The following is a 12,902-nucleotide window of genomic DNA, read 5'->3' on the forward strand; positions in this document are numbered from 1 at the left end:
AACTGATCGATGGGTCTGGAACCATCCGACACTGCTACCACGTGAACATAAGACCCTTGGCAGGTAGTGCATCATGCTGTGGATGGGATGCAGAGTAACTCTTTACACCAAATATTCAAACCAACTCAGGAAGATGGCAAAGTGTGTTTACTGTTTTATTATCATTGTCTAAAAGAGGGAGTTACAATGGACATCAACGGACGTCGCACAGCGTTCTCTCAAAGCATTTCATAAAGAAATTACACTTTTATAGGAAATATTCGTTATACGTGATATCATACTACGTGGCAAATAAGAGAAACCTACAGGGTATTGTGGTTGACTCAAGGGGAACATCTAGGTATACTTTCTCTACAGGGTTGGGTTGTAATTGGACGTCTACTGTCAGGTGGACAACTCATGCCCATCCCTAGAGCAAGTCATCTTCAACAGTTATTAGATACACTGTACATCATTTTCTCTCAAACTATAAGGCCCTTCATTATATGGCCCTCTACAATTGGTTGGCACGCTCGTGCCCTTCTGGACCATTCGTCTCACTAGCAGCACGTAAGCTCATACCCCAGGTGTCGGGAGGTGTAGTCGACTTTACCTCCCCACCCAATTAACCCAACGTCTCTCATCACTTATGCCTTCTGCCATGAAGATTGTCTTTGAACTTGGCTTTGCAATGTGTTCTCGTCTCTGAGAACATAAAGGGGTGCAAGCACACACTTATCATTGTTAAGGAACTGCATGGCCACCTCTTTTTCCATCCTTAGCTCACGTAGCAGAAGACCGCAATTCAGCCCATTTTCAGCATTTAATTGTCTTGAATTAATAGACTTGGAACTCATGGTGTTCTTTCTTTGCACCTTAACAAGCGATGATTCAGTGTCTCACGTTCACTGCCTTCAAGAATAGCTAACCAGTCTTGGCTGCCTTCAGCCTTGACACCAGGCCAGAGAGCCCTTCTCGATTCTTCCACGCTTTCAGCTAATTCTCTGCTGCGACACTGTGCTCGGATCTTCTCTTCATGGTTTTGATGTCCAGCTTCTATATAATGACGGCTCCGCCTGCAGTATATTCACTACGTATAGCTAGCTTCTAAGATCACATAGTCTATTTGTGTTTCAGCATCTGTACAGTTATTGAGTGATTTGCATTTTCTGCAGTGCTCTTCACACATGCAATCTTTATTTCGCATATGAAAGTTTACTCGATTCTTTACTTCATCATCAGTTTCTATAAGGTCCATACATTCTCTTCTTCAGCCAGTCTTCTCAGTGCGTCACGCTTGTTTCTGGTGATGTCACCAATTTCTCTTTCTCTCATTTTCATATTCCTTCGGGGATCTCATCAAAGAGACTGTCATCTCTTCGGGAATACACCTGATAGGGTTTTCTTAGCGGATACCTTTTCTCGATGTTTCTCTACGGAATAGTCACAACTGCCAGTGTCAAATATGTCACAATTTCAGGCTGCCAGCAGACAGGTAGCAGGGGAGCGAAACTTCCTGCAGAGGCATTTGGCTGCTCCTCTACTGCATCTGTTAAGGAAGCTGGATAGAAAGATTGGGATGATTTTTGGGAATTTTGGATTTCAGACCCTGTCCCATTAAAGGCCTGTTTTGGGTAAGATGGACAAATATGATTACCCAATTAAATTACTTTCTATATTTTTCAGCGCACACTGGGAATGAGCTTTGTTAATTTCACATTTTAACAAAAATCACTGTGTTGTTCTGCCAAGAGGAATTAATTAAATTAATGTGTTTAGTTAAATAGGCTAAGGATGTAGACAATTTTGCCCCTCTACCCCTGCCCACTATAAAGGGAAAAGATTTAAGGTAAGCAGATGCCCCCACCTTTTGATTTCAAATGGCTCAGCTCAATTCTACATTTAAAACCTCTGTTTAAAGTTCAGGAAAGCCAGCTGCCTTTCAGGACCCTCATGTAGGATAGGACAGGGGTCTGGTCACACCACTCTCAAAGGTGGTCCCCAGCTCTTCACCATAGGGCCCAGATAGCTTTTAGGCTTGCCAGCAATAGACAGCTCCACCCAGAGGCAATTATGGCAATCTCATATGGTGTTTCCTAGCAGCTGTCAGGTGGTAACTTTTAGCAGCTCTCCACCTTCTCTCATCGTGCACCCACATTATATACCAGTGAAAACACCATCAAGATTTCCATATTGGGTGGTGCCCTGCAAGAATGCTCACAACCAGGATTGGACAGTTACCCTTCTCTCTACCCCCAAGTCCAGCCTCTCTCCAAGGATGGGTTTAGGTGTCTAGAGCAGATATATAGCAATTCCCATTTGAAAACCCCTTTTTTATGTCAACCTTTTGGCAAAAAGTAGTTATGTGGCAAAATGTCATAATTTACTAGTAACTGCCATAATATATATATATCACCATTTTCTGCACCGTGAAACGGCGCAGTCTTGAGCCGCACTCCCGGAGTGTCATACAAAAAAGTCTCAGAGTTAGTCCCAACGTTCTCAAAGAGCCAGCTGTACCATAGTTCAATTTAAAATGTCTTCTTTATTGAATACAAAATTTAAAAATTCTATGTGGAAACCTCCTGCCCTCGCCCAGCAACACAGAGGTAAACCTCGACGATGACACGTTTCGCTACGACTTGTAGCTTGTTCACATGAATTCGATTTTGCAAGACACAGTATTTAAATCCTTCCCCTTTAGATAACAGTCACAATAGAGGTAGGACTATACCTTTTCTTTCAGTACCAGATGCCTGTTCACACCGCCCGCCATTTTGGAGTGGTTCACTTACTGCACATAACATTTAGATAAAGGAGTTACACAAATCATTAGTCAGTCATTTCAAATTGTGCACACATCATTAATGTATAAATACAAGTTTAGAAATGTATCCTCTAAGTGCTAAATTCTTGCACCTATTGGATCGGATTCTGACCACAATTATGTAACCACAGTTATAGTTTGTGTGTGTGTTCACATTGTGCAATGCGAACCTTTACGCATAACATCGGGTCTGTAACATGGGAAGCATAGTGCCTCACTTCAAAGTATATTCTTGCAAAAGTGCTATTAGATGGTGCAAGGTACATTAGATATCAGTTTTAACCGCGGCATTGTATTGCAATAAATAACCACAAACGTAAACCATCAACACATTCTTCTAAAGTGACTAGTGCTGGAAGGATAGATGGCAGCCCATAATCCACCCTGGACTTAATGCAAGTATTTAAAAAACGACTTGAAATGGGCAGGCATGAAAAATGACAAATAACTGTATATAGGGGTTGGATAACCTGTGTCTGTACATGATTAAAAACCAATCCCACCAGTGATCTCCATCTGGCTAGAAATAAAAAAAATAAGAATCTGGAATAAGAGAATACTAAGGGAAAGGTTGACAAATCTTCAGTGAATGATCATTATTCTGATTTAACAATGACAATTGGTAGGGGATGCAACAACCATGTGTATTATTCACCCAAAAAAGTATAAAGTTCCTCATCGATATTGTGTCCCAATGGAAACTTGCTCTCGAAATCGATAATGACTCTTGTTTCTCGTTGTCTCAGTAATTTCTCTCTGTCTCCTCCCCTGGGTCCAAACTTTACCTGCTGTAACCCAATGAACGAGAAGTCACATAATTTCCCATCATGTTTCTCCCAAAAATGTTTTGCAATGGGGTATGTGCAATCTTGATTTTTGATGGCTCTGATATGTTGCTGTATGCGTATCTTTAGTTTGCACTTGGTACTGCCTATATGCCATTTGTTACAGGTGCATTTGAGTGCATACACTATATACTTTGAGTTGCGGGTTATTCTGTCCATGATGGCAATTGTTCTCTTGAGTATGGGATGTAAGTATGTGCGGCACTCTTCCGCAAATTCACATATCTTGCATTTTCTGCATTTGTAGAAACCATCCTTCCTACAACTTAACCAAGTGGACTGATGGGAAATGGTGTCAGGTTGCATGAAGCTGCTCACTAGTTTGTCTTTAATTGATGGACATTTCCGAAAGGCAAAATTAGGATATTCACCCAATGATTGTCTCAGGTCCGGGTCCACTACCAATGTGTTCCAATGTTTGCGTATGATGTCTTTGATGTGTTTGGCAGATTGTCCATACGTCAAAATCAGACGAGTTGTGGTTTCTTTATCCATACTCAGTGTCCTATTAGTGCGGTCCAGTAGTAGTGTAGACCTCTCGCATTGATGTATCTTTAAGTAGGCTCTCTGGATCACTTGTTTTGGGTAACATTGTTTTTTAAAGCCCCAAGCTATAATTTTGCTCTCTTCGTCATAGGCACTGAGTTCCGAACAATTTCTTCGGAGATGGATAAACTCTCCATAAGGAATACTCCAAATTAAGTTTTGGCAGTGGGCACTATTAGCATGTAATGGGACATTTACTCCTGTTGGTTTCCGGAACATTTTGGTCTTTATTTTCCCCTCATCAATTTGGACCGTGACATCCAAAAATGCAACTTCCTTGGGACTGTGGGTTTCAGTGAATTTAAGATTGAATTCATTGATGTTGAGATGTTCCACAAAATCCATCCAGTCCTTTGGTGTGCCTTTCCAGATGATGAATAGATCATCAATGTAGCGTTGCCACATGATGACCTTGTTGGTGAACCTCTCGTTACTTTCCTTCCATACCTCATATTTCTCCCAATACCCCATTGTGAGGTTTGCATATGAAGGGGCAAAGATTGTTCCCATCGCGGTACCTTGCTTCTGTCTATAATACCTTTGGTTGAATAGGAAAACATTGTTGGTCAAGCACAGATGAATCATGGCCAAAATCATTTCCGAATGTTTGGAAAAGTTCAAGCACCTGGTATTCAGATAATGAGTGAAGGCCTTTATCCCTTGCTCATGAGTGATGGATGTTTATAAAGAAACCACATCCATCGTGGCCAGTAAAAAATCTGATTCACAGGGTAATTCATTGATCTTCAACAAGAAATCCTTCATGTCTCTCAAGTATGAGGGTAATGTCAGAACAAAGGGAAACAAAGATTCGTCAATGTACTTGGACATGTTTTCTAATAATGACCCTGTTAGTGTAACGATGGGTCTCCCCGGAGGCTTGGAAATTTTCTTATGTATTTAGGAAGGAAATACATTGTTGGAGTAGTGGAGTGGGATTTATAGAGAAATCTGATGTCATTATCTTCCAGCATTCCTTCTTCAGACCATTAGTTAAGGAAAATCTGTACTTTCAATTCCAAATCCCTCATTGGATTCTCGCTTAATTTTTCGTAGTAGGTTTTGTCATTAAGTTGCCTGTTGGCCTCTTGTATATATTGGTCTCTGGACATGAGTACGATGTTACGCCCCTTATCTGACGCCTTAATGATACAATTGGGCAAGAGGTTCAATTCTTTCAGGGCTTTGGTATATTCCTTCCCAATATTGGGTTTGTGATTTTTTGCCTCCTTATGTCTTATTTTCTTCAGGTCCTCAATTACCAGACTTTGAAATGTTTCTATAGTGCCACCTGGGATCACTGGAGGCATACATTTGGATTTACTTTTCAATTTGGTGCTTTTGTACCAGTCCATATTGATATCCAATTCGCCCAGGTCAAATTCAGCAGATTCAGAAGCTAGATCTCCACCATCTTGTAGGAACATGAGGGTGGATAAGGTGTCCAAATCTGATTTAGACAAGTCAGTCCGCCCGGTTTGGGCGATTAGTTTCTTTTCTTTGATGGGATTCATCATGAAGAATTTCCGTAATTTGATTTTTCGTACATATTGGTCAAAATCTATCCTGGTCTGCGGATAGTCATATTCAGATGCGGGACAGAAATTCAGGCCCAAACTTAACACTGAGCGTATATATATATATATATATATATATATATATATATATATATAAGTCCGCCAACTCTTAAATTCGGGACATGTTCAGATCAGCCAGGAACACATTTTAGCTTGCCATTACAATTTCCTAAGTCGCAGGTGGATTAATTTTATTTCAACTAAATCGCCTGTAATTTATCTAAGAAATGACACATGAATAAATGTAGTACGACTTGTGGTTGCTGAGAAAAATGCATAATTTATGATTGTCTTTTTAAACTAATGGGAAATCTTCATGTTTTGCAAATATGAGCTCCCCTTCCTCCAGGCCATTTGATATTCCTGGCCCGCATGTGACCAGAACTTCCTGGACTGTGTTTTTATTGGCCTGTTTGTTGTTTGAAGTTAGTGGGCTGCCGGTCGTAAACTTGGGAGGCATCAACTACGCAGAGATATCCCACTGCAGATAATGAGCTAGGCTGACCCTGTGATGTCACAACTCCCTGCTGCCATCTGGCATCCTTTCCTCTTATCTGACGAGGACCACCTGTTGATCTGCAAACCCTCATTTGGAGTTCAGCTTTGTTTGATGGTAGCTCGTCCCACATTCCAGTCATGCACTGGCTATGCACTATGCCATTCACAGAAATTAGCCTTCAGAGACAACCAGTCTGGGGAAAGTTTGTTTTCAACACCTCTTAGCAGGCCATACTTTATTGCAGTTGTAAACAGCTGGGGGAGGGAAGAGCAAAAGCCAGGCTTGCAGTGGTGGAAGCCTTTGTGAAGTCTGCCCCACAACAAGCAAATGGGTCAGCCTCTGGACTAAATCAGATTTTCATTTGACCCATGGAAACAAAGTGGTCTTTTCTTTTCAATTGCTGCCGGTATTTTGCATGTGAAGCATAATATACATTCCATCTTGTTAACACACACTAAGTCTATTCCCTGACATCTTTATCTTAGCAGAGGAACATTTTTCTCACGTCTTGCTTTCAAACTGCAAGCACACAAAATCATTTTAGCGTCAGTGTTTGCAAATCCTGCTTCTCATGTGAAAGGGGCCTTTGAATTTCTTCTACCAGTGTGAATTAAAAGGCTGCTTTTTCTTTTGTAATGATAGATAAGCCTTCTCATGTAGAACTTCCTTGTGTTACTTGCAGAAACCCCTCACAGTCTGTGGTCCAGTTCCAGTGTAAAAGTCTTTTTATGAAGGAGGCTGGCAGGTCATTTTTCCAGTGGGCCTTTCAGTAGGTCTGTTTGTTGAGGCCTTTGATTAATCCTCACACCATGATGATAGTCTCTGCCCAAGGCACATGCATGCCCAGTAAAAGCAAAAACATCACTAATGAAGGCATGCTTTACTGCCTGAGAACAGGCACAGGGACCATGTTGGCATTGGATGCCTGATCAAGTCTTGTTATGTGTGATGGAAAGATTTGTTCATGGAAGTGTTCTCGTCATGTGGGTAGGCTCAGTGGAATTGTGCAGGTCTTGCATGGTACTGTAAGACCACACCCCTTAACGCCAAAAGGATGTCTAGTTAGCAATTCATTTTTAATCTAACAAACTAAATTGTCATACTGATTTTTCTGCATGAGGCTCATTACGTAAAATCATATGAAAACCCAGAGGTTTGTAAAGTCAGGGCCCACAATTTTGATAAGGGGTTTCTTTGTCCATTTCTGCACAGTTGTTTGGAAATAAATCCTGTCTTTACCATTGCTGTCTGGATTGCTTATCGGATGACTTTGGGATGGGTTTGCCAATTGCTAAATTAGTTAAAGGCCTGAAAGTTTTATATGTTCAACCTGACATGAAGGTGAACAGAGCTGCTCAAACCACACCCCACACTCATCTCGGCCCCAACCACTCTCTGTCCATTTTCTTCCTGCTCAAACCCCAACGTTTTTCTTCCCAGTTAGGCACCAACAATCCATGTAATGGGGGAAACACTGGAACATATACATGAGTGATGGAATAGTCCATGGAAGTAATATTCCTTTCCAAAAAATATTAGCATACTAGTTCATGCATTTTTAAAATAGTTGTAGGTGCGCACTTCTTACATTTCTGTCATCAAACACTGCAGCAACTGAAAGATATTGACTTTACCCAGGGATTGGTAGGTCCACATATATATATATGCTGGTGAGATCTGCAGTTCACATGTTTTGAATCCCGGCAAAGTCGACTCACCCATTAATCATTCTTTGGTCGACAAAATGAGTACAATTTTTGATTGGGTAATAATAATTATATATAAAATGTTATATGTAAAGCACTTATTATTATGATATAGTAAAACTTCAACCTTGGTATCTGTTGACCATTGCATACTTTCAGTTATCCTCTGGAAGCACAACACATAGATCCAGGGCTGGATTATAGTTTTTATAGTAGTAATGTACAGGGATGTCTCATTTGAGTAAGTTTTCATTTATACCATTACAAGGGCACTGTGCCTAGTCTGGCCCAGTGTTTTCTGTGCTCTGTTATGTGAGTGTCAGAAGAATTGGCCGACCATGGTACAGGGTTTCTTTTTGTTCTGTTCTGTGCAGTTCCAGGGCACTTGACCTGCCCTTGCTCAGTGTTTTCTCTGTTATGTTGATGATGCTTTTGTTATTTTTATATTTTGTTATGTTATTGGATATGTACCACTTTCTGTTGCCCATTTGTGCTCTGGTTGGTCTGAATAAAGAGTGGGGATGGATTGGGTTAGTGTGGAGAGATTAGAGAACATGGAAGATAGCTTTGTTGTTGTGTTGATGTGTGTAGTTCAGAAATGCCATCTCTTTTTCTGGGCGTTTTGTGTCTAGAGCATTGAGGTATTTAGTTCCGAAAGGAGAGAATTGTGTGCCTGTAGTGCTTAAACGCGTTGACTTGGACTGTGCTATGGAAGTTGGTCAGAGAGGTGTGGCATTCTGATGTTTGATACCTGTTTAATAGGGGTATTTAACTGCTGCGCATGAGTGGCTTTGTTGATATACGTATATTGTGTTACACTGTAGGCGATCAGAATGTCAAGGTTAGGGAATGCCCCATAAGCTACATGGGAGCATTCACAGCTGTGACCGTGGCGCCATCTCATATGGGTGCTCCATGTCCCACATAGCAGTAGTGGCCACCCTTGTTTAAGGGTGGTGTGAGGATACGTCCAGAGGCACCCTACTTTGCACTGATATGGTGGTATCTAGTTCAGTGTACTGATTTTCTGTTGGCTGTAGTGTCAAGACATGGGGCCTAGTTTTGAGCACTGAATGTTATGTTACCTGCAGTGTAATGCCAGCGGAACTAGTTTATGTTACATAGTGTGTTCTGTGCTGTGGCATCTGCAGTGTCAGCACACTGGTCTTAGTTTTGCGCAGTGTGTAGTGAGTTGTATTGTGTGCACTGGCGAGGCATAGCCGGTACTGTAGTTCAGGGCTTTCTGTGTTATGTTATCTGCAGTGTCATGGGGACGGAATGACTTATCATATTGTGGTATGTGTCAGAGCATGGGGACGGGATGACTTTAGCATATTGTGTATGTGTCAGACCACTGGACCTATTTAAGCACAGTGTTTTCTGTGTTTGGCATTTGCAGTGCCAGGACACTGGATCTAGTTTGGCACAGTTTGTTGTGAGTTCTGTTATCTGCCGTGTCTTGCCACTGGGCCTCCTGTGCTTGGTGCACTGTTTTTCTACCTTCCCTAGGATTGTCAGTGCCGGAGCACCAAGTCTGGCCAGTTGTCCCATTAGTTGTCTCCACTCAGCTTCGCATTTATTTACATGGAAACCAACTCCCGCTCTATCAGCGTTCACTTTCTGAATCGTCCATAGATTTCGTGTTTTTCAAGTAAAACCGGACGCTGCACGTGTTTTACCGTCTTAATTGAGGGATATTGTAATCTGATCTGTCTGACTCATCAGATGAGAGGAAAAGCAATGGTTCTTTCTCAAAGTCACACGCACGTAGTTTAATTCGCGGATTAACCAAACAAAATTATTTTCCAAAACAGTATATACTGCATAAACTTTGAATGCTCAGACTTCCCCTCGCCTCCACCCATCACTCTCTGTCATTCGGAGCGCTTAGAAGCGATGATGTTCGTGGCTGGCACCTTACAAAACAGCAATGAATGAATAAATAAATAGCCGTGTTATTGCCAGGAGACAGATGTTGCCATGGAAACGGAAGGTATGCTGTAGGGAAGATCAAACGACAACTTTAGAACGCTACGGAATTGTATCTAAAAAGGTCCCGATTAAAGCATTATGCAGAAAAATCAGACTGGTTGGCACACTATGTGTGTTTTACCCTGGAGTGATTCGTGATAACTCTTTTTTTTATATAGTATCACTCATCTCAGAGGCACTCCCCCTTGTATATCCACCTCAGAAGGATAAACACTTTAAACCAATTCCATGTCACTGGTGATGAGTTCCTCCACTCCTCGGATAATAGTTTTGAGCAGTGTTCCTGAGTAAATATTCTTTAAAATGCACAATTTGCATCCCATGTTATATAAAAAAAAACTTCCTCTTGGTTACTATTCAACCAGGGTGATTTATGATCGCCATGATAAGCAACGTTTTCTTTTGCTTGAACCCCACCCAGCACAGCTCCTGCAGATCCCCTCTGAAAGCAGTTGGGTGGCTGCATCATGTGCATCATGTGTGTTATAGTTTCAATGTTAATAGGGATATTTAATCATGCAGTGTTTGTCGGATACCTGTATATTTATTTATGTGCGCAATGTTTGTGAATACAGGTATCCAACAAACAGTGCACAAATAAATAAATAATCCGGATCCATGAGGGGTATTCACGCAATGTTTGTCGGATACCTGTATATTTATTTATGTGCGCAATGTTTGTGAATACAGGTATCAACAAACATTTCATAAATAAACCGGGTCGTGGCTGAGGACTGTAACTTCCTCTGGTGACCCCTTGCACGGGTCACCAGAGGAAGTTACAGTTTGCTCGCAGGGCTTTCTTTCTTATTTTTTTGTCTCCCCCGCCCTCCCCCCCACTCACAGCGCTGACTCTGTCCAAGATCCCGCTACACATCTGGTGCCGGATCTCGGATCCGGAGAGAGTCGGCCCAATCGCCAGCGCTGTCCTTAGGCCTTTCCGTTCCATGGCCGAGGCACTGGTGAGCGTCGGCACCGTGCCCCTTCCCTCCCACCCCCGCTGTTAATCCCGTGTCAGCTTTGGGTCTCAGGGTATGTTCTGTGTCAGGTAATCCACTTGAGCTGCTGTCGCAAGGTGACGGCTGAGACGTGTGAGTTGGACAGCGGGCGCGGGCAGCATGGGGACGGGGCACCCGCGGGCAGTGGCACTCCAGGACCTCTTGCTTCTGCGGTTACCAGAGGAAGCCAAGAAGCTGAGTTTCCGCCGCATTCCTCGGCGCGGGCTGCTTGGTTACCGAGTACAAACAAAGCCAGCCGGCTCAACACTTACACGCTGCTGCGGGTCTGGGACTACGCTCCAGCAGGCTGAACGATTCCCAGGGCCACCGATTTAAGCACTATTCTAGGGGCCCCAAAACCAAGACGTATCCGGGCCTCCGAATCTGAAGGCAGCACTGCAATAGTCCTATGGCCCGCATTTGGAGGCCGCTCTAATCCCAGGACACAGACTCAGAAGACAACACGATTCCCAGAGTTACCCTCTGGTGGCAGCATCGGTCCCATTGCCTCGAATCTAAAGGCACGGCCATTTCCAGGACCGTGAACATGACGCCAGCGTTATCACCAGCACCCCGAATCTAGGCTCAGGACAACGAAATGAAAGGCAGCAGCATTCCATGGACAGCGAATCGTAAAGCATCGCAATCCCCTGAAACACGAATCTGAAGGCAGTGCCATTCCCGGGACCAGGATTCTGAAGGCAGTGCCATTCCCGGGACCAGGATTCTGAAGGCAGTGCCATTCCCGGGACCAGGATTCTGAAGGCAGTGCCATTCCCGGGACCAGGATTCTGAAGGCAGTGCCATTCCCGGGACCAGGATTCTGAAGGCAGGGCCATTCCCGGGACCAGGATTCTGAAGGAGCATCAATCCCAATCTTATGGGTGTGAAGGCAACACTATTCCCAGGCCCATGTTTATGAAGACGGCACCATTGACAGACCCAGGAGCATACAATATAAAGGTATCATTATAACGGCGAATCAGAAGGGACCACATTCTAAATCCCAGGACCCCTTATCTCAAAACAGCATATTCCAAATCTCAATCAAGACCCCGGACCCCAAAGCAGCATTCTCCCTGGGCCACACACTCGAAGGCAAAGAGATTGACATGGCTATCAGTCCGTAAACTACACCACACAGCGGGCCAGGATTAAAGATGCGGCTAGGAGCCTGAAGTTTCGGAGAGGCTCAGGCCGGACCCATCGACCCCAACACTCCGGGATTTGCACAATGAAGCCATAAACACCAGGAACGTCCGCTCTGGGGCAGGCGATCCAGCAGGTACGATTTGTAATATAGCCTTCCGCCAGCCACCAGAGTATGGGGTCGGGAGCTCTACCGGCAGCACCGTTCCGTGAATGTTTAGTTACTGATGTGTAAATGCACTTTTGAACGCCTTGTTTCTGGTAATCATTTCTTGTGAGCGCCCGCGCTTTGCATGCAAGTGGGGTTTCGTGCGCTTTAAGGGCATAATAAGGACAGTCGGTCAGGATTGTGCACCCATGACCCAGCTCTGCGAGCACCCCCCTTAGTTCTAAGGGAGGGAGACCTGGCTGTCCATGGCCGCTTACATTATTTCCCAAGATTCATTCTCACCACATAGAGCTCTGAACAAACCAGTGATGGTTTTAGCTGGCCCTGACAAGTCAAGAAGGCCATGATACTGCACTGGTCACCTGGTTACCCTCTGAACTTTGGGCCCAGACCCCTGCCCACCCAGTTGCACACCTGCACTGCCTCATGGCAACCCTTGCACTTGGGCCTGTACCTGCAACCCTACAGTCACTTTACCTGCATTTATCAGACACTTGTCTGCACTTGCCTTGCACTGCCACCTGCTGGCCGCACTACTTGTTTTTGATCCTGTGTCCTGCACTTGCTCTTCCTTCCCTTCCCCAGGCACTTTCACCCTTCCCTCTCACCTGCACT

The 12,902-nt window shown here is 43.7% G+C and overlaps 1 protein-coding gene across 3 annotated transcripts in view; it reads left to right on the forward strand.

Moving 5' to 3' along the window:
* Positions 1-11,047: 11,047 nt before the first annotated feature.
* FRMPD2 (FERM and PDZ domain containing 2) overlaps positions 11,048-12,902 on the forward strand; it is an 878,187-nt gene continuing 876,332 nt past the window's right edge. For all 3 annotated transcript variants that reach the window (XM_069611181.1, XM_069611182.1, XM_069611183.1), the window contains exon 1: positions 11,048-12,254. The gene's annotated coding sequence lies outside the window, so the exon portion shown is untranslated. The remainder of the gene's footprint in view (positions 12,255-12,902) is intronic.

This window comes from Ambystoma mexicanum, chromosome 8 (assembly GCF_040938575.1).
Source record: "Ambystoma mexicanum isolate Mex_15411 chromosome 8, UKY_AmexF1_1, whole genome shotgun sequence".
NCBI classification, from domain to species: Eukaryota; Metazoa; Chordata; class Amphibia; order Caudata; family Ambystomatidae; genus Ambystoma; species Ambystoma mexicanum.